We start from the raw sequence: 23,550 nt of genomic DNA on the forward strand, positions 1-23,550 counted from the left end.
TTTTTTCTTTATCCTTTTGAAAGATAATTAAAATATAATGATAAATTCCCATTCTACTCATGACTTTATCCTTATTTTAAACACAACCTTGAAATTGTATATAATTTTCATTTTTTATAACTTTTGTTATGTGTATGGAATAGATTTCAGGTACCTATACTGTGTACCTAATGGGGATATACCTGTGTAATTGACTTTTTAGTTACCTAAAAGTCACCTTTTAAAACAAACTAGGGTTGTTATCATTACTTTTACCACTTGGGCAGATTTTCCAGAAAAGTTTATGTGGAGCCGAAAGGTTATAAAAGCCCTCATGAGAATCACTGAGCCTTCTTAAATACTCATCCTGTTCACTGGTTTTATTTGGCAATAGAGTGATTTCATGGTGACTTAGGATATAGGGTAGCTTCTTTCAAATAGGAAGAATTCTTTTGAGCTTTTGTTTTGAACAGTAATTTTCAAGATATAAATTCTCATAACTTTTACTTACTTAAAGAAACATGTAATTTTCCTGTGTTTGGTATGTTTCTGTAAATTGCCTTGCTTCTGTGATACACACAAATATCCATAAATATATATATGTATATGTATATATACACACAGTATTCTGTATTTTCAGTATTTACATAATCAGAAGCATGCTGTATCTTTGCTTTCACAACTCGCTTTGCTGCCCTAATATTTTATTTTCAAATACATTAATTTGATGTAGATCTAGTTCAATTTACCTGCTATCTAGAATTCTATAAAAATGCCCTATAGTTTATTTGTCCATTTTTCCTACTAATGTGTGTTTTAATATACATCCTTATATATACCCTCTGATGAACATAACCCAGGAGTTTCTCCATATTACATATCAGAAAATCTAGGGCATGCATATATTTTAATTTTTTATTTCTAATTTGTTATTACTGCCCCAGTGGTATAATTTAAAAGCCATTCAGCAAGAATTTTTCCAAGTTTGAGCATAGTTCTTATTACTTACTAAATTTGATTATAGTTCTTATTACTTATTACTCTGCTGCTGCTACTGCTGCTAAGTCACTTCAGTCGTGTCCGACTCTGTGTGACTCCACAGACTGCGGCCCACCAGGCTCCGCCGTCCCTGGGATTCTCCAGGCAAGAACACTGGAGTGGGTTGCCATTGCCTACTCCGACTTACTACTCTAATATGTTTGAAATTGTATCCCATTGTTGCTTTAATTGCATTATCTTATTTAATGATGAGGCTGTCCATCTTTTATATATGTTTATTGCAATTCAAGTTTCCTATGCAATAAGTGCATTTTTTAAAAATGTGTGTATTTTTAATTGGAGGATAATTACTTTACAGTATTGTGTTAGTTTCTGCCATTCATCAACATGAATCAGCTATAGGTATACGTATGTCCCATCCCTCTTGAACCTCTCTCCCACCGCATCCCACCCGCCTAGGTTGTGACAGAGCACTAGGTTTGAACTCCCTTCATTACACAGCAAGCTCCCACTGGCTATCTGTTTGCCTATGGCAATGTGTATGTTTCCATGCTGCTCTCTCAGTTTGCCCCACCCTCTCCTTCCCTACTGTGTCCACAAGTATGTTCTCTATGTCTGCGTCCCTATTGCTGCCCTGATAGAGGTTCCTCAGTACCACCTTTCTAGACTCCATATATGTGCTTTAATATATGATACTTGTCTTTCTCTTTATGACTTATTTGACTCTGTATAGTAGGCTCTAGATTCATCCACCTCATTAGAACTGACTCTAATGTGTTCCTTTTTTATGGCCGAGCGATATCCCATTGTATGTATGTACCACATCTTCTTTATCCATTCATCTGTCGATGGGTATCTAGGTTGCTTCCATGTCCTAGCTACTGGAAATAGTACTGCAATGAACACTGGGGTACATGTGTCTTTTTCAATCATGGTTTTCTCAGGGTATATGCCCTGTAGTTAGACTGCTGTGTTATATGGCAGTTTTATTCCTAGTTTTTTAAGGAATCTCCATACTATTCTCCATAGAGCCAGTATCAATTTATATTCCTACAAACAGTGCAAGAGGCTTCCATTTTCTCCAACATTTGTTTGCGCATTTCTTTGATGGTGGCCATTCTGACCTGTGTGTGGTGATACTGCACTGTAGTTTTGATTTGCGTTTCTCTAATAATAAGCAGTGTTGAGCATCTTTTCATTTGTTTGTTAGCTGTCTGTGTGTTTTCTTTGGAGAAATGTCTGTTTAGGTCTTCTGTCCATTTTTTGATTGGGTTATTTGTCTTTCTAATGTTGAACTGCATGAGTTTAATTAATTTAGTTTCCTTTGCTATGTATGAAGCTTTTAACTATGTTCCATTTGTTTATTTTTGTTTTTATTTCCATCACTATAGGAGATAGGTTAGAGGACTTTGCTGTGAGGTATGCCAGAGTGTTCTCCCTCTGTTAGAAAGCACATGTTTTTAACTTTGCCCATTTCTCTATGGAATTGCTTCTTTTTTTCTTACAGGTTTGTGGAAGTATTTGTTGATTTGCAGGAGGTTTTATGTTTTGGATATCAAACTTCTGTTAATGTGTATCATTGTAAATTGCAAACATCTATATGCTTAACTCCTCAACATTTCAGCACACATATTAACTACACTTAGATATTCACTTACTGATCCTTTTAGGTAAAATTTACATTAAATGAAATGCAAGATCTAAATATAACATTTGATGGGTTTTGAGAAGTACACACACCTGGGTAACTGAAACCTCTATCCAGTACATTCTGTATGGCTTCTGTATAGAACACTATCATCAGTCTAGAAAATCACCTGTTAATCTTCTGGACCCACAGAAATAGCTATTTCTTCTCAAATTTTTTCTTCAGGTAAAATAGATTAATTTACCTATTTTAGAACTTCATATAAATGGAAACTAAAACATATAACCCTTTATAAAAGGTTTCATTCCTTTGGCCTATTTTTGAGATTATTCTGTGTTAGGGTATGTTGGGAGTTCCTTTTATTACTGAATATTACTCTTGTTTTATGGATATAGCCTGACTTTTTCATCCATTCTTCTGTTGATGAATATCTGGCTTTTTCCAGTTTGGGGGTATTATGATTAAAGATTCTAGAAACATTTTTTAGAGTGCTTTTGTTAACTTTCATATTCATTTCATGTCTCTTGGTTAAGTACCAAGAAGTGGAATTTCTCATTTAACAGAGTTAATTATCCCTTTTCAAAGATAACTTCCCCTAGTGTATTATAGTGGTTAGCCCAGACATACTGTTATCATTAGATGCATAACCAAAAAATGACTCTATTTTGTTATTTTTGGTAGAAAGAAGGGTATCCAAAGGCAGAGCACAAGAGATAATCCAAGAATGCCAGGTATTGCTGGTATGTACAGTACAAGATGTGAGGAATAATGGAGCTTAAGACTGGAGAAGAAGGGAAATAACTTGAGTGACATATTTAAACAAATATGGATTTTATTTTGTAGATTTTTTGGAGGATATTAATGTTTTTAATGTAGAAAAACAAGGGTAAGCCTCTTTGAAAAATAATTTTATTAGCAGTTTAACAGGACAATTCATCTAGAGACAAAGAGCAATTTATACTAAAGGTCTAACGTCTGACCTAGTTTCCCATGCTACAAATATAACATAGTATTCTTTGTATAACATTCAATTATTGATACCTACAATATTAATAAATTAATATGTATAATAATTTATAGCAACATTGTTTCTTTTTAGTTTTATGTATTGTATTTTTGGCATCTTAATTTAAAATCACTTTATGTAACCCAAGGCCAAAAATATTTTCTCCTAATATTTTATCCAATATTTATAGTTTGGGGTTTTGTAATTAACATTGTGGTCCATCTACATGGTGAGCTAATTTTTGGTGATGGTGGAAGCTAATGATTAAACTCAATTTTGCTTGTATTGATAGTTGTCCAGCATTATTTGTTGGAAGCAATACCTTCTTTCCTTTAAACTGCACACCTATGCAGAGTCGATTGTTGGTAAATGTATAGATCTATTTATACAGTCTATCTTCTATTCTGTCGATGTGTGTGTCCATTTTTTTCTCTAATACAAAACTGTTTTGATAATTGTAGCTTTATGCTAAGTTTTGAAATCCAGTGCAATTTCACCTTCTTTGTTGGTCTTCTTCCAAATTATTTTGTCTATTCCACTTCTTTTGCTTCTCTAGATTTTTGGAATCAGCTTGTCAATTTCCACCAAAAAATACTGCTGATACTTTAATTAGAATTACTAAATCTATAGGGTCTAGAGAATTGACATTTTAATAATATTAAGTCTTGTAATCCATGATCATAATTTATTTGTACTGTGATTGTTTAGACTTTTAAAATTTCTTTCATGTGTTCTCAAGTTTTTAACGTGCAATTCTTACTTACATATAATATATCACATACATTTTGTTATATTTATAACTAAATATTTAATGTTTTCTGGACTCTTCAATTCCAATTCCTACTTGTTAAAAGTGGTGTTCCTCCTTAGGAGGAAGAAGTTTGTCTTGGTGAAGAATTTAGTTGGAATTAGAGCTGAAATAGGTGAGGCTTTTCAGGTATCTTTAAGTGGTCACTCCCCATGAATTGTCTGGTATGGCTGCCTTAGTCTGGCTAACCAGCCAGACTTTTCAGGATTCCTTTGGTGTATATTTAAAGACAGAGAAAATCAGAAGATATCATTTACTGCCAAATCCCAAAAGACACACAACAGACCTTTTGATATCAGAGTCCTTAGACTCTTGAGCCCTATCAAGAGTCAGGAAGAAAACATGTGGGATGAAAAATGTAGGTGTAACAATATTTGGAGAATACAATCTGCCATAGTTTTGTTCACTAATGCATTCTAAATGTTTATGTCAGTGCTTGGTACAGAGGAGGCACTCAATAAATATTTGTGAAATGAATGGATCATTCATTCATTGTGCCCAGCTGAAACTGCGTAGAACTGAAGGTGTCATTCTTTCTGGTAGGACCATGGTCTGGAAAAACAGACTCACTCCAAGAAAAGTTATGACCAACCTAGACAGCATATAAAAAGCAGAGACATTACTTTAACAACAAAGGTCCATCTGGTCAAAGCTATGGTTTTTCCAGTAGTCATGTATGGATAGGAGTTGGACTATAAAGAAAGCTGAGCGCCGAAGAATTGATGCTTTTGAACTGTGTTGTTGGAGAAGACTCTTGAGAGTCCCTTGGACTGCAAGGAGATCCAACCAGTCCATCCTAAAGGAAATTAGTCCTGAATATTTATTGGAAGGACTGATATTGAAGCTGAAACTCCAATACTTTGGCCACCTGCTGTGAAGAACTGACTCATTTGAAAAGACCCTGATGCTGGGAAAGATTGAAGGCAGGAGGATAAGGGGACAACAGAGGATGAGATGGTTGGGTGGCATCAATGACTCAACGGACATGAGTTTGAGTAAACTCTGGGAGTTGGTGATGGACAGGGAGGACTGGCATGCTTCAGTCAATGGGGTTGCAAAGAGTAGGACATGACTGAGTGACTGAACTGAACTGACTGAACTCCCTAGTGTCCTGAGTAGGTTGGTTTGGTTTTATAGCAACCCAGGCAATTTGTTGCTGAAATTTCTTATTTTCCTTTCTATTGTCATGAAGGGTTTGCCCCGCTCAGAGGTAGGAGTAAACAGGGAGTCAAAGCATTAGGTAAATTTATCTTTTATTGAAAAATACCTGGAAATGAAATAAAATAACACTCTCAATGAAACTCAAAGTAAAATATTTCATAGCATTTTAACGTCACTTTAGTCAAGGGAAAGATTTTTCCTACACATAATCACCTTTCTTCCAGGAGTCTAAGTTGTTCAAATGTCTTGGTTCTCTGGATAGCACACTGGGATGGGTCTGATGGAGCATGTGGGAGGGCTGAGTAGAGTCCCAAACTAGTCAACCGATGAACCATGCTTTGCTGTTGGCAGTTGCTCATACCAGAAAGTTACGTGTGAAGTAACACAGTATGGATTCTGCTTGAATTCCTGCCATTGATATGGTTGATGCTATTGGATTCTTTCTCTCTGTTTCTTATATATGTGGTTTCCCCTTCCTCTATTTCACCTTTTATTGGGATATTTTAAAAATCTTGTCTCCAAAATCAGGAAGAGGGAAAGTTTGCTCTATGTCATTTTGAACCTTTTAGTTCCATACTTGGTCTGATAGTTTTTAAGCTTTGAAAAAAAGGGTTTGTAGTCTCCATTTTGGTTTTATAGTCATTTGTAGTTATATAGACTGAGGAGGGTGGAATGGTGAAGCAGGTGAGGTATGGATTGGAAGGAATCCCATGATCAGTAACACACACACACACATTCACACTCACACATACACATTCCTATATATGCACAGTATCAAGATTATTGGAATTTCTCTTCTTTGTGCATGCCCAAATCAAGTGACCAATTTATCTTCTAAGCCAAAATATCTGAGTTAAACAGATATTAAAGAGACTATTATTAATAGTTAAATGCTGATAACAGATAGTTAAATGCTGATAAACTACTGCTGTATTTGGCAAACTGGGGCTGTGGTCACCTTAATAATAGGGCTTCCCAGGTGGCACTAGGGGTAAAGAACCTGCCTGTCAATGCAGGAGACATAAGAGATGTGGGTTTGATCCCTGGGTTGGGAAGATCCCAGGGAGGAGGGCATGGCAACACACTCCAGTATTATTGCCTGGAGAATCCCCATAATTTGATGCTGAATTCCAAATGGAAATTCCTTCCATAAATGCATATTTTTAATGATAAAGTCCTTTAAGGATGGACATGTTTTATGAATTTTGTATTGAAAGTTCTAAGAGAATCGTATTGGCTGGTTGAGCAATGATTTCAATGCAGCAAGGAGATTTCTAAATGAATCCGATAAAGTTTCTTAAATACCTTTGGGTGTGCATCTCTCCTCAAGAATGGTATAGAAATTATGGCTCCAATTTAACATTCTCTGAAACCATCATGGACCAAAACAAAATATTGGAAAGTAGGCTTACATGATTCCTGTGTTTCCAATATGTTTTTAATATACTGGCCAAGATTAGTATATCTGGAGACAGATGTTTGTATTGAAATCTGGGCTCCAATACCTATATAGTTGTGTGATCTTAATTATTTAAACTTCTACGTCTTTGTTGCTGCAGTAGTTAAGTTGGATAGTTATAGCACTTGCTTCATACGGTTGTTATAAAGGTTAAATTGCTTAATACAAAAAACAAGGACAATATCTAGTATAGAGCAGATGCTTGATTTAGCATTTATTATGATCTTCGGCCTTAACAACTGGCAACACCAGCTATTTATTGCCAGAGCAAGAAACCAGGAAATCATTACCACATTCTCTTTTTACTCCTTCTAATCCCTGGTGTGATTTTTAAGGTGTACTGTTCTCTCAGTGAGTTTTTCTCAGTCCACTGTTGTTCCCCAACAATAGGCATATTGTCATATCGCCTGTCATATCCACAGGCAGCCAGAATGACTTTTATAATGCGTACTGTGATAAGTCACTTTTCTATGTAAGTTCCTTCAGGGGCTCCTCATCCTTGGAATGGGTGTACTAGGCTCTTCAAAATATGACTTCTGTTTACTTAATTCCCCAGCGTCATTTCTTGCCATATTTTCCTCATATTTACAGACTCACTAGACAAACTTTCCTGAAGCTCTATGAAAGACCGCCTCATTTGAGCCTTTCTTCTTTCACATAATACTGCTTGTTTTATTCCTGCTTCCTCTTACTTTGGCCTTAACACCTTTCAGGGCTGAACTTGTCTATTTCCTCCTTCAGAGCTATCTGGCACTTAAATGTGGTTAGATGCCTTCTCAATGGCCTGTGTATACTTCTGCATATACAAATGGCCTGTATATACTTTTCTCAGAGCTTCTTGCACATTTCTGATATGAGTACAAAGAGTGCCCAGTCTGTCTCTTCAGAAGAGTGTGAACTACTAGGCAGGAGCTAGGATCTTCTTTGTTGTTATTTCTTTTCTCTGTGCACAACATATGGCATGTAATGTCTATGCAAAGATACTGGTTGAATGAATGCATACCTGTGGTATTTATTAATAAATTACAGGAGGTCATTTTGGGTGTTGGTTTTTGGCTTTTTAAAATAAAAATGCTAGATTTTTTTCCTACAGATTTAAAGGTCTTTCTGAAACTACCTTTTAAAAGGTTGAGTTTTTCTACTTAAATTTGTATGATGAGATCAATTCTCATTAAGTTTGTAGAGTCTCTCAAGAGATAAGGAGAGAAGAGAGCATAAAAAGTTAATTAAGGAAATACAAATTTATGGAAATGGTATGTCATCCTTGAAATTGCAAATAGGATTGAAAATAACACTAATTCTTATGCCCTGTTGCTGTATATTCTTTTCATTGCATGTACTATTCCATTAGCTAGTCTTGTCTTGTATCAGAGCCTTATTTCCATAGAGAGGATTGGGATATCTTTAAGTAGAATATGCAGCCAGCTAGATGCCTTGAATGAGAGGTCTCAAATTTTTATCTGACAGCAATAGGAATTCAAAACTACAGCTTATGACTGCATGTTTGTACTGGATAACTGAGTATATAAACTTGTTTTTGGTAAGAATTAAAGTGTTTTAAATTATTTTGAGATATTAATAAGCATAAACTTTGGCTTTTTTCTTTCAAGAATATATTTTCATTATAGAAATAATTCTTTTTATAGGAAATTGCAAATATTCATTCCTCATGAATGAATATTCATTCATTCATTCATGCTTTCAATATGTTAGCCACTAGCCACATGTATTGAACAGTTAAAATGGGCTAGTCCAAAATTCGGTGTGCTGTAAAGTTTAAGATTTCAAAGAATTTTTTTAAAAAGCAATGTGAATTATTTCAGTAATTTTATATTACCTCAATAATTTTATATTTTATAACATATATAGTTATTATATCTATATATAATTTATATATTTATTTGCAGAAGAATTTTTAATATATTTAGTCAAATAACTTTTTCTTCAAATTAACTTCACCTCTGAATTTTTATTTATTTATATATACTAGAAAATTTAAAATTACCTATGTGGCTCATATTATATTTCTATCTGACAGCTTTTCTCTAAAGTGCTTTCCATTTTGTAGCTTGTTTTGTATGCATAGAGCCCTGAGGAGGTTTGTGATAAAAGGACTTCATGCCAAATACCACTAAGAAAGGCTTTGTAATACATTAGTGTCAGTATATAAAATACTGTAAATGTGCGTGTCTGCTAAGTTACTTCAGTCATGTCTCTTTGCGACCCTACCGACTGTAGCCTGCCAGGCTCTTCTGTCTAAGGGATTCTCCAGGCAAGAATACTGGAGTGGATTGCCATGCCCTCCTCCAGGAGGTCTCCTTTACCCAGGGACTGAATTCATGTCTCTAATGTCTCCTGCATTGGCAGATCGGTTCTTTACTGCTAGCACCACCTGGGAAGCCCAAAGTTAAATGCACCTACTTACATTTTTTCTTTTTTTTAATTTAAATTTATTTATTTTAATTGGAGGCTAATTAATTTAAAATATTGTATTGGTTTTGCCATACATTGACATGAATCCGCCACGGCTGTACACGTGTTCCCCATCCTGAATGCCCCTTCCTCCTCCCTCCCCGTACCATCCCTCTGGGTCATCCCAGTGCACCATCCAGGAGCATCCTGTATCCTGCATCAAACCTGGACTGGTGATTCATTTCATATATGATATTATAAATGTTTCAATGTCATTCTCCCAAATTATCCCACCCTCTCCCTCTCCCAGAGTCCAAAAGACTGTTCTATACATCTGTGTCTCTTTAGCTGTCTCTCATACAGGGTTATCGTGCCTTCTTTCTAAATTCCATATATATGCGTTAGTATACTGTATTGGTGTTTTTCTTTCTGGCTTACTTCACTCTGTATAATAGGCTCCAGTTTCATCCACCTCATTAGAACTGATTCAAATGTATTCTTTTCAATGGCTGAGTAATATTCCATTGTGTATATGTACCACAGCTTTCTTATCCATTCATCTGCTGATGGACATCTAGGTTGCTTCCATGTCCTGGCTATTATAAACAGTGCTGCGATGAATATTGGGGTACACGTGTCTCTTTCAATTCTGGTTTCCTCAGTGTGTATGCCCAGCAGTGGGATTGCTGAGTCATAAGGCAGTTCTATTTCCAGTTTTTTAAGGAATCTCCACACTGTTCTTCATAGTGGCTGTACTAGTTTGCTTTCCCACCAACAGTGTAAGAGGGTTCCCCTTTCTCCACACCCTCTCCAGCATTTATTGCTTGTAGACTTTTGGATCGCAGCCATTCTGACTGGTGTGAAATGGTACCTCATTGTGTTTTTGATTTGCATTTCTCTGATAATGGGTGATGTTGAGCATCTTTTCATGTGTTTGTTAGCCATCTGTATTTCTTCTTTGGAGAAGTGTCTATTTAGTTCTTTGGCCCATTTTTTGATTGGGTCATTTATTTTTCTGGAATAGAGCTGCAGGAGTTGCTTATATATTTTTGAGATTAGTTGTTTGTCAGTTGCTTCATTTGCTGTATTTTCTCCCATTCTGAAGGCTGTCTTTTCACCTTGCTTATAGTTTCCTTTGTTGTGCAGAAGCTTTTAATTTTAATTAGATCCCATTTTTATGGTTTTTGTGATCAGGTAATTTATAACTGAAGAAAGATATAGACAAACTAGAAGGAGGAATACATAATCAAAACCAAAGAGTAAAGAGTGGCATTCAGTTCAGTTCAGTCACTCAGTTGTGTCCGACTCTGTGACCCCATGAATTGCAGCACGCCAGGCCTCCCTGTCCATCACCAAATCTTGGAGTTAACTCAGACTCACGTCCATCAAGTCAGTGATGCCATCCAGCCATCTCATCTTCTGTCGTCCCCTTTTCCTCCTGCCCCCAATCCCTCCCAGCATCAGAGTCTTTTCCAATGAGTCAACTCTTCGCATGAGGTGGCCAAAGGACTGAAGTTTCAGCTTTAGCGTCATTCTTTCCAAAGAACACCCAGGATTGATCTCCTTTAGAATGGACTGGTTGGATCTCCTTGCAGTCCAAGGGACCCTGAAGAGTCTTCTCCAACACCACAGTTCAAAAGCATCAATTCTTCAGTGCTCAGCCTTCTTCACAGTCCAACTCTCACATCCATACATGACCACTGGAAAAACCATAGCCTTGATTAGATGGACCTTTGTTGGCAAAGTAATATCTCTGCTTTTGAATATGCTATCTAGGTTGGTCATAACTTTCCTTCCAAGGAGTAAGTGTCTTTTAATTTCATGGCTGCAATCACCATCTGCAGTGATTTTAATTTTAATTAGGTCCCATTTGTTTATTTTTGCTTTTATTTCCAGTATTCTGGGAGGTGGGTCAGAGAGGATCCTGCTGTGATTTATGTCAGAGAGTGTTTTGCCTATGTTCTCCTCTAAGAGTTTTATAGTTTCTGGCCTTACATTTAGATCTTTAATCCATTTTGAGTTTATTTTTGTGTATGGTGTTAGAAAGTGTTCTAACACCATATGATATGTTTTGTTTCAAACATATCAATTATATAATCTAAATTTGTGGATAACTGTAGTCTACAGTTTATGTCTTGGTCAGAGATTTTATGTTTCAAATATTTTGATATAAAATTATCCTTCTGAGTCTTCAGTTGAATTATTATTTCTTTTATTTCTTTTAAAATACTGAAGGAAGTTGGGAACTGACAAAAAATTTTTGCACCGAATTTGCTCATCACTGTCAATTTTCCTCCACTCTTTTGGAACAGTGAGTGCATCAGGCTTGGGAATGCAGACCAGGGAACTTTGTGGGTAGGAAGGGACTTGCCTCCTAGAGGCAACATATGAAGCAAGACTGTCTGGAGGCATGCCAGAGGAAGCTGAAACCAAAGCCCAGCAGACAGTCCAACTGTGTTATTCGTACAGAGTGACAGATTCCATATAGGCTGCAACAGTTGGGAGGTATGGAAACTAGACTAGAGTGAGAGCAAACAAGGGTGGTAGACAGAGCTGGAGAAATCCCAGGAGCTGTAAGACCACAGGCAGATGGTATTTTTATGGGGCATTAGAGGCAGTGGGCTGTGTGGTCATTAGGACATCAGCCCATTTCAGACAACCAATTACAGTTTGTACAGGTTTAAGTGTATTTTACAATATAATTAACATTTGATACAAACAGAGTGAATTTAATTTGTGAATTGTGCCAAGTAGCTTTTCTGCATTATCAAACTGAACCAATAGTTTTACATAATAAAAAACTGAAATTATGCCCCACACAAGAAAGAAATCAAACACGATCTTTGGTTCAAGATTCTTCACTTGAGCTCTCGTATTTGTTTTCCTTTTCAGCACTACAGTCAAATGTCAGCCCTCTGGGTTCATTTATACTTGTTTTTGTAAAGTAGATAATAAGCCATTTGGTATCTCTTTAATAATGTACTTCTGTAGTCACAGAAACCACCCCTCCCCCACCACCAATTTTTGTTGCTTATTTGTGTTTGGCTAAAATGATAGCAATTTCATTTTTACTTTTTATTTTATACTGGAGTATAGCCAATTAACAATGTTGTGATAGTTTCAGGTGGACAGCAAAGAGACTCAACCATAAATATACATGTATCCATTCTCTCCCTGTGTTTTTAGGGTCTTGTTGGTTATCCATTTAAATATAACAGTGTGTACATGTCCTCAAACCCCTAACTATCTCTTTCCTCCATTTCTTCCCCCGACAATCATCAGTTCATCACTAAGTCTGTGTCTGTTTCTGTTTTGTAAATAAATTCATCTGTATCATTTCTTTTTCGATTTCACATATAAGGAATGTCATATGATATATCTCCTTCTCTGACTTACTTCACTCAGCACAGCAATCTCTAGGTCTTCCCATGTTGCTGCAAATTGCATTATTTAGCTCTTTTTAATGGTTGAGTAATATTCCATTGTATGTATGTACCACGTCTTCTGTATCCATTCCTCTCCTGATGAACATTTACATTGTTCCCATGTCATGTTTTGGCTGTTATAAATAGTGCTGCAATGAACTTTGGGGTGCATGTATCCTTTTGGATCATGTGTTTTTCTGGGTATGTGCCCAAGGAGGGAGATTGCACAGTTATGGTAGCTCTAATAGCAATTTAAATCCTATTTAGATGTACGCTGGGAGGAAATGGCAATCTACTCCAGTATTCTTGCCTGGGGAATTCCATGGACAGAGGAGCCCGGTGGGCTACAGTCCATGGGGTCACAAAGAGTCAGACATGATTGAGCAACTGACACAGACTTCTTGAGATACAGCTTTAACACAATCAATTTATGCACGGTAATATTTTAAATCTTAATCAGTTTCTTGGTGATTAGTCTAAGAACATGTAATAAATTATCCTAGTTATTGATAAAAGGATAAAATGATCCAAAGCAAGTGACTCATTCATTGGGTGATAGGAAGGACAGAGTCAAGCTGGAGAGTGGTTTGGGAAGAGTTTCCCATTGGAGTGCTGCATCTTAATTTTGGGTAGACTTGTTGATAAGTTAAGATTTTAACCTTTACAAATGGGAGGAATTTTTTTCTTTATTGACAGTGCCTCCATGAAGTCATGAAAGTATACTCATGGAGATGTCTTCTTGTAGCTCTTAGGCAAGGACTGAGGAGTTAAGGATTCTGTGGCTTCTACAATGAAACTGAGACTCAGAAGTCCAGGTCATCAAACTCCTTCATTTATATATTAGCATGAGATGGCCAAAGAGGAAGACAGAAAGTCTGGGCCCATCTCTCTGGAATTTTAGGAGAGAATCCCTACTCCCAGTCTGGTCTCTATTTTTCCCATACCACAGAATTCTGATTCCAAGTGGCCTTGGGTGTGTGGTTTCCCACTCTTGCATATTTACTTTTTATCTTTCAACATTTAATAAACAGATGGATATGATATGGTGGCCCAGTTTAAGACGGACCACAGATGGGTTTTGTTCACTTTCTGTGGCTCTAGGCCAGGAGGAAGGAGAGATAGAGGCTTTCACTGGGTTGATAAATCATGAACAGACTCATACATATTGGTTAGAACTTAATATTTCCTAGTTGGGTAAATTAACTTCCTTGTGTCTGTCTTCTCTACAAAAATGGAATTAAAAATAACACATGTCTTATAAGGGCTGCTTGAGGATAGACTGATGATTAAATGAAAAATGTTTAGCCAGTTTCTTCCATGTAATATGTTTTCAAAAAGGCTGGTTATTGTTATTATCAAAGAGAAAAAATGTCTCAATCTACTGCTACATTTTCTTTGACCTCTTACTGGGCACCTCCTTAGGTAGACAGGGCTGTAAAGAAGGTTGAATACTATGCAGTGTAAAGATAGTAAGCAGTTGGTAGACAAATTTAATTCCATGTATTCTTAGGGGAATCCTATGTCTAGCATACTTATAGACCCCACATAAAAGCTTGATAACTATCATCAAGTTTCTGTATCTGAAGAAACACCATGGAACTCAATTATTTTTAATGAAATTCCCACTTTTCCAAAACATAAATCATGAACAATTTTAAAAAATGAAGGCTGCCTTGGAGACTGTCAAACTGTGACTCTACACTGACTTACATTTATCAGTTCTATTTATTACATCTTTTCTCTTTTAATAAAAAGCTGTTGGTTAGTCAATCATACAATTAATTGTATACTGTATCACTTCTATCAAAACCTTTAATATGAGACAGAAACATTTTCAGTGTTGGAGATATTTTTCCATTGTGTTGGCATCATTTCCATTTATCAGATGAAGTACTGCAAAGAAAATAACGTTTGGGGGATTGAATGTCTATCTTCAGAAAAAACTTGATAAATCATGGCATAGCAGAAAAGTGAAGCCTAAGAAATTACAATTTGTCTAGTGACAAATGAGCAGCTAACAAAAAAGAGGAATGAAAAGATGACATTATTTAAATAAATATTCAGGAAAAATTACTAAAATATTTTATGTTATTAAGTCTGAACTAGTTCAAAATGGGGACTGGATTTTACAAATCTGCTATATCTCTTTTAAAGACAATTAGCTCCAGAGATTTGCAACTTTTTAATAGTATATTTGAGGACTAAAGAATGATAAACTGTCTACTCTGTTCTCGATTTTTATTTTATTTATTTGTTTTTAAAATATAAATTTATTTAATTTAGTTGGAGGCTAATTACTTTACAATATTGTATTGGTTTTGCCATACATCAACATGAATCCACCACAGATATATACGTGCTCCCCATCCTGAACCCGCCTCCCTCCTCCCTCCTTGTACCATCCCTCTGGGTCGTCTCAGTGCACCAGCCCCAAGCATCCAGTATCATGCATTGAACCTGGACTGGTGACTCGTTTCACATATGATATTATACATGTTTCAATGCCATTCTCCCAAATCATCCCACCCTCTCCCTCTCCCACAGAGTCCAAAAGACTGTTCTATACATCTGTGTCTCTTTTGCTGTCTCGCATACAGGGTTATTGTTACCATCTTTCTAAATTCCATGTATGTGCGTTAGTATACTGTATTGGTGTTTTTCTTTCTGGCTTACTTCACTCTGTATAATAGGCTCCAGTTTCATCCACCTCATTAGAAATACAAATCAGATGCTCCCATAGAAGTAAGACTGCAGTTCTGAGAGATGGTATAGTGGATAAAAACAGTCCTTTGAGGCAGCAATTTGAGTTAGAAGATACTTTGTTCCCTTGAACAAGTTTAGTAACCTTGAAGCTTCATATTTCTCATCTGTAATATGGATTTAATAACAGAATCCACCTATAAGGTGGATTCACTTTACAGGTGGATTCTATATGATTTTTAATAAATCAATTTATTTGAAGTTTTTAGAAAAATTTCCCACATATAAGCATTCTGCCAGTTAATACTATCATTATTTGTATTATTGTTATTGCTACTACTGTTATTCTATATAAAGCTATTCGTTGGCCAAATTTAGGAACTCATTCTTGGCAATTCAAAACTTGCTTAAAAAAAAAAAACAAACCCTTACTTTAGGATTAACTTATAAAGTGTTTGTTCTAACATATCAAGGTTAAAAGAAAAAAAGAGGTAAGGTTATAATAGACCAGAGGCTTCTCACTGTCCAAATAAATCACCACTGAAATTCTCATCATTATTAATAACTTTAGAAAAATATGCATTATCATTTAAATTGGTGGCATTTTGTTACATGTATCTTGGGCTAGTTATGAAGAAAGTTAGTGATTAATATTTCTTAATTTCATTTCCTACAATGTATATATGTTGGAGTAGTTGGCAACTCAGATTCTGAATGTTGTAGCAAAAACCCTGGACAGCTAAGAAATGAGATCCAGATGAGATACTTTCCTTTCATAACTATATGCCTTCAGAAACAGTCTTGAGTATTTACCCAGCCTCTTACAGTTCAAAATTCTACAAGTCTGAGAATAATGATGGAACTATGGTAAGGATACTAATTCAGACGAATAACTTAATGTTACATAATTAACTCAAAGCCAAGCTCAAAAAAGCCTTCAATTATATAAAGAAAAATAAGGTTTAAAATATAGGAAAATTTGTTTATGATAATATATTGTGTGAATTTTAAAGTTCTGTTGTAAGTGTTTTAAGTTCTACCACCACATATTGTGTACAGAGGCAGAGAGTTGTGTGTGTATATATTTATATATATACACTTAACTTTTAAGTAAATATATCCTATTTCTCCAATCAGGTTGTACATACCTCAAAAAAGGAAACTCAGGCACATACCACCCAACAGCAAAATAGAATATATTCTTAAAAGTTGCATATCCATAGTTTTCTTCAATAAGTAACTGATATTCTTTTTAAAAGATATCTCTAAAGTTGTGAAAATATTTTGTATACTTGAAATTGTATTTTTCTACTTAGATACATTTAGTACAGGAAGTATACATCCCGGGCAAGGAAAATGGTGTGAACTAAAGCTTGATAGTAGGGATATATATGGCTTGTGTAGGAGTAGTGTGTAGACTGGTTTGGAAGGAACAGAAGGTTTGGGGGAGTGGACAGAGAGCTTCAAACTAGGATAGAGAACATATTGCTGACTGCGTTGACTACCTGTTAAAAACATATAACATAGTTGTCTAGAAAATGTAGAATGATCACAAGTTTTTAAAAAGATTGTAATATATGCAAACTGTTTTTTTTCCTAAGTGAAATTAATCTGGCAGCACTGTGAAGGTAAATTGGATATGAAACAGAGTAGAGTCAATGAGCTAGTTAAGACTGGTTTAGCAGCAATAGAAATGCAGAAGGAGGGATAAATGCAAGTGATGTGAGTCCTGCAGTGCAAATATAATCTTATTCATCATTGCATCTTAAGCACACAGTATAACAAATGCTTCATTTAAGCACAAAAATTTGTTTATTAAATAGGTATTGGAAAATTTTATTTTAAACAGAAAAAAATGTTTTAATTTATACATGAACTCTTATAAAAATGAGACCTCAGAAGTGGCAAAAAGCACTTTTATACTTTTTAGGCAAAGAAACCACAAATTTCTGAGGAATTGGCTGGATCAAGAAACTTGGGCTTTTGGTGCATTGTTAGTGAAGAATCTAAACAGTTTGGTCTTGAGGCAGTAAATAAAGAAGGAACATGGTTTGTTTACCTAGACCTCCTTGACTGAATTCCTAGCCCTGGCAGTAAGGGCCTCCTTCTACTCCCAGATGCAGGGAGGGCACCTTTGACAGGGGGATTCATTCCTGGCTTTTACAGAGACAGAGAGGAGAGTCAGGGTGTCATTCTTTCATAGGCCATTATTATGTAGTTTTAACTTGACAAAGTATGCCACTTTGGCATTTTTGGGGGTCACTCATCCTAAGCCCCCATGTTGATGAGGATTACCTCCCCTCTTATTTTGTTCCTCAGCCCTGGGGTGGGAGTGGCTTCCTGTAGTTATTGATCTGGGCTACCTTGACATTCCCCCTCAGATCCCATTTCCTGCATAACCAGCTTTCTGCCTCAAATATCTTCTTTTTACAACATTTTTATTTTATATTAGATTAGAGTATAGCTGATTTACAGTGTTGTGTTAGTTTCAGGTATACAGCAAAGTGATACAGTTATCTGCACACAAAGAACTTAATCACGTCCAACTCTTCGCGATCGCACAGACTGTAGCCCATCAGGCTCCTCTGTCCATGGAACTCTCCAGGCAAGACTGGAGTAGGTAGCCATTCCCTTCTTCATGGAAGCTTCCCAACACAGGGATCGAACTGGAATCTTTACTGTTTGAGCTACCAGGTTATACACGTATGTGTGTGTGACACACATACATATATACACATAATTTTACACATATATTATATACATATATACACACACACACACATACACACACACACATATATATATATTATTCTTCAGATTCTTTTTTCATGTAGGTTATTACAGAGTATTGAGTAGAGGTTCCTGTGCTACACAGTAGGGTATTGTTAATTATCTATTTTATATGTATTTTTTGTGTATTAGTATTAATCTCAACCTCCTAATTTTTCCCCCACCCCCACATTTTCTGTTTGGTAACTATAAGTTTATTTTCTAGGTCTGTGAGTCTGTTCCTGTTTTCTAAATAAATTCATTTGTTTCATTTTTTTAAGATTCTACATATAAGTGATATTGTATGGTATTTGTCTTTCTCTGACTTCCTTTACTATGATAATCTCTAGATCATCTATATTGATGGAAATGACATTATTTTATTGTTTTTTTTATGGCTGAGTAATATTCCACTGTATACATGTATCACATCTTTATCCATTCCTCTGTTGATGGACATTTAGGTTGCTTCCATGTCAGCTGTTTCAAATAGTACTGCAATGAATAATGGTTGCATGTGTCTTTGCAAAGTATAATTTTCTTCAGATATATACTCAGGAATGGGATTGATGGATTACATGGTAGGTATTTCTGTTAGTTTTCCATATGTATATTTTCCATAGTGGTTGTACCAATTTACATTCCCACCAACAGTGTATGAGGGTTCCCTTTGTTCCACACCCTCTCCAGCATTTATTCTTTGTAGACATTTTCATGATGGCCATTTTGACTAGTGTGAGGAAATACCTCATTGTCATTTTAATTTGCATTTCTCTGATAATTACCACTGTTGGCGGTGTTGAGCACCTTGTGCTTTTTGGCTATCTATATGTCTCACTTTTTTTTTTTTCTGGTAATGACTTTATTTTTTCAGTTAACATAACCAACCCACGATACAGCATACTAAATCATAAAGTACAAATCCAAGTAAGGATTTTTACTAAGTTACAAAACTTTGGCAAATCAGTACAGTACTCTTTAACACAATATAATATAATTTTGTTGGAGTCATTTATTACTTTTGTGATAATTTTTACCCTAAAATAATGTTATCTGAATATGAAATGAAAAAATTGTGATTTTTAATGGTGGTAATAATAATTTGCAGAGCAAATTATTTTCTGCAGTTAATGTCTTTTTAAAATGATATAGTTTCTCCTTTAAAAGTGAGTTCCTTCATGTAAGCTCTCCAAGATTACTGAAACAGGGCCGTTGTGCATATAGAGAGGAGGCTCTGTTTGCTTCTGAGGTTGGTCCAAAGCCAGATAGAATTCCAATGAATGAAAAACTTTAAAATTCTACCTTAAGATGGTTTCACCAGCCAATACCAATTTCCAAACATACTTTTCAAAAATTGTCAAAATTGTGCATGTATTGAATCCTCAAAATCAGTCATTTCTGACAATATGAATTTCAGCTGATCCCTTTTATTTAGAAACCTGCGGCTCTTTGGTTTGATCAAGTCACATAGCTTTTCTTTAGCTTATTAAAAAGAATTCTACCTAAAAAAGAGTTGTATTTTTTAAATAACAAATAAATATACTACCGGCTTGTAGAGACTTGGGGAACTGGGTGCCGTGTATCAACTTCCATTATCATTTCTTCACAAATGCTGCTGTTGCCGTTGGTGTCTGTATGCTTCCTCTTGCCAAAGCTGTCAGTTCCTCAATTTCAGCATTTAATTTACGTATTACACACTCTATTGATTCTTGGCCTTTATTCAGTTCAGTTCAGTCTCTCAGTTGTATCTGACTCTTTGTGACCCCATGGACTACAGCATGCCAGGCCTCCCAGTCCATCACCAACTCCTGGAGTTGACTCAAACTCACGTTCATTGAGTCGATGATATCATCCAATCGTCTCATCCTCTGCTATCCCCTTCTCCTTCTGCCTTCAATCTTTCCCAGCATCAGGATCTTTTCAGATGAGTCAGTTCTTCCCATCAGGTGGCCAAAGTACTGGAGTTTCAGCTTCAGCATCAATCCTTCCAATGAATATTCAGGACTGATTTCCTTTAGGATGGACTGGTTGGATCTCCTTGCAGTCCAAGGGACTCTCAAGAGTCTTCTGCAACACTACAGTTCAAAAGCATCAATTCTTCGGCACTCAGCTTTCTTTATAGTCCAATTGTCACATCCATACATGACTACTGGAAAAACCATAGCTTTGACTAGATGGACTTTTGTTGGCAAAGTAATATCTCTGCTTTTTAATATGCTGTCTAGGTGGGTCATAGCTTTTCTTCCAAGGAGCAAGCGTCTTTTAATATCATAGCTGCAGTCAACATCTGCAGTGATTTTGGAGCACAGAAAAATGTTTCTTACTGTTTCTGCATCTATTTCTCATGAAGTGATGGGACCAGATGCCATGATCTTAGTTTTCTGAATGTTGAGTTGTAAGCTAACTTTTTCACTCTCCTCTTTCACTTTCATCAAGAGGCTCTTTAGTTCTTCACTTTCTGCCATAAGGGTGGTGTCATTTGCATATCTGAGGTGATTGATGTTTCTCCCGGCAATCTTTATTTGATTCCATCTTGTGCTTCCTCCAGCCCAGTGTTTCTCATGATGTACTCTGTATATAAGTTAAATAAGCAGGGTGACAGTATACAGCATTGACGTACTCCTTTGGAACCAGACTGTTGTTTCGTGTCTAGTTCTAGCTGTTGCTTCTTGACCTGCATACAGATTTCTACAGAGGCAGGTCAGGTGGTCTGATATTCCCATTTCTAAGAATTTTCCAGAGTTCGTTATGATCCACATGGTCAAAAGCTTTGGCATAGTCAATAGAGAAGAAGTAGATGTTTTTCTGGAACTCTCTTGCTTTTTTGATGATTCAATGGATATTGGCAATTTGTTTTCTGGTTCCTCTGCCTTTTCTAAATCCAGCTTGAACATCTGGAAGTTCAAGGTTCATGTACTGTTGAAGTCTGATTTGGAGAATTTTAAGCATTACTTTGCTAGTGTGTGAGATGAGTGCGATTGTGTAGTAGTTTGAACATTCTTCGGCATTGCCTTTCTTTGGGATTGGAATGAAAACTGACCTTTTCCAGTCCTGTGGCCACTGCTGAGTTTTCCAAAGTTGCTGTCATATTGAGTGCATCTTTCCCAGCATCATCTTTTAGGATTTGAAATAGCTCAACTGAAATTCCATCACTTCCACTTTTGTTCCTAGTGATGCTTCCTAAGGCCCACTTGACTTCTCATTCCAGGATGTGTGGCTCTAGGTGAGTGATCACACCATCTTGATTATCTGGGTTATGAAGATCTTTTTTTGTATAGCTCTTCTGTGTATTCTTGCCACCCCTTCTTAATATCTTCTGTTTCTTTGTTAGCATTTGATGATATCGTACTTGCCATCAGCCCTTCAAGGTAACTGCTGAGACTGACTTCTTTCATGGTACTTATGGCTTCTTGAGTCAAATAGTTTTTTCTGGGTCTTGAGGATGTGGTTTATATATATATCTTATCTACTGAAACCATATTTGTAAATGAAATATTTGTAGATTTAAGTTCCATTAGGTATCCATAGTGGATCCCTAATAAACTGTGGAAAAAAATAAACTGTGGAAAATTCTGAAAGAGATGGGAATACCAGACCACCTGACCTGTCTCTTGAGAAATCTGTATGCAGGTCAGGAAGCAACAGTTGGAACTGAACATGGAACAACAGACTAGTTCCAAACAGGAAAAGGAGTACGTCAAGGCTGTGTATTGTCACCCTGCTTATTGAACTTCTATGCAGAGTACATCATGAGAAACGCTGGGCTGGAAGAAGCACAAGCTGGAATCAAGATTGCCGGGAGAAATATCAATAACCTCAGATATGCAGATGACACCACCCTTATGACAGAAAGTGAAGAGGAACTAAAAAGCCTCTTGATGAAAGTGAAAGAGGAGAGCAAAAAAGTTGGCTTAAGGCTCAACATTCAGGAAACGAAGATCATGGCATCTGGTCCCATGACTTCATGGGAAATAGATGGGGAAACAGTGGAAACAATGTCAGACTTCATTTTTTTTTTTTTTTTGGCTCCAAAATCACTGCAGATGGTGACTGCAGCCATGAAATTAAAACACTCTTACTCCTTAGAAGAAAAGTTATGACCAACCTAGATAGCATATTCAAAAGCAGAGACATTACTTTGTCAACAAAGGTCCATCTAGTTAAGGCTATGGTTTTTCCAGTGGTCATGTATGGATGTGAGAGTTGGACTGTGAAGAAGGCTGAGCACTGAAGAATTGATGCTTTTGACCTGTGGTGTTGGAGAAGACTCTTGAGAGTCCCTTGGACTGCAAGGAGATCCAACCAGTCCATTCTGAAGGAGATTAGCCCTGAAATTTCTTTGGAAGGAATGATGCTAAAGCTGAAACTCCAGTACTTTGGCCACCTCTTGCGAAGAGTTGACTCATTGGAAAAGATTCTGATGCTGGGAGGGATTGGGGGCAGGAGGAGAAGGGGATGACGGAGGATGAGATGGGTGGATGGCATTATTGACTTGATGGACGTGAGTCTGAGTGAACTCCAGGAGTTGGTGATGGACAGGGAGGCCTGGTGTGCTGTGATTCATGGGGTCGCAAAGAGTCAGACACGACTGAGGGACTGAACTTAATTGACCTGAACTGAGGGATCCACTAAAGAATATTCTTGCATATATGTATTGGTTCTTGCTGCACCAATAATAGATTTTACAATGGAAGGCAGTCCCCACTCTGTGCTGAGAAGTCTATGGTTGTGCAACCTTCCAGAGGGGTATATGTGTCTGTCTAGTACATCAACTCCAATCACACTCAGATTCATAGGGTTTGGGTATTTCTGCATTGCAGCTGTTGTGACAATTTCCCATGGGTGGTCAAAGATGTGCTCTGAAGTCCAGATCCTCATGGTGCTGGTGGCCAGTACAGTTTCCGGGTGCTGCTAAGTCACAAATGAGGCAAAGAGGCCACTCTTGCCCCTGCCCCGCCCCTCAGCCACCCTGCCAGCTGCCCAGTGTATATCTTCTTTTTCTAAGAGAAATGTCTGTTTAGATCTTGTGCCCATTTGGGGGTTGGGTTATTTGGCTTTTTGATCTTGAGCTGCATGAACAGTTCATAAATTTTGGAGATTAATCCCTTGTTGGTCACATCATTTGCAAATATTTTCTCTCATTCTTTGTGTTGTTTTTCTGTTCTGTTTATGGTTTCCTTTACT

At 36.6% G+C, this 23,550-nt stretch overlaps 1 pseudogene; it reads right to left on the reverse strand.

The window, feature by feature from the left end:
- Nucleotides 1-19,961: 19,961 nt before the first annotated feature.
- Nucleotides 19,962-23,244, reverse strand: LOC138086417 (PRELI domain containing protein 3B-like; annotated as a pseudogene).
- Between the last annotated feature and the right edge of the window lie 306 nt (nt 23,245-23,550).

The sequence above is a fragment of the Capricornis sumatraensis genome, chromosome 9 (genome assembly GCF_032405125.1).
Source record: "Capricornis sumatraensis isolate serow.1 chromosome 9, serow.2, whole genome shotgun sequence".
NCBI classification, from domain to species: domain Eukaryota; kingdom Metazoa; phylum Chordata; class Mammalia; order Artiodactyla; family Bovidae; genus Capricornis; species Capricornis sumatraensis.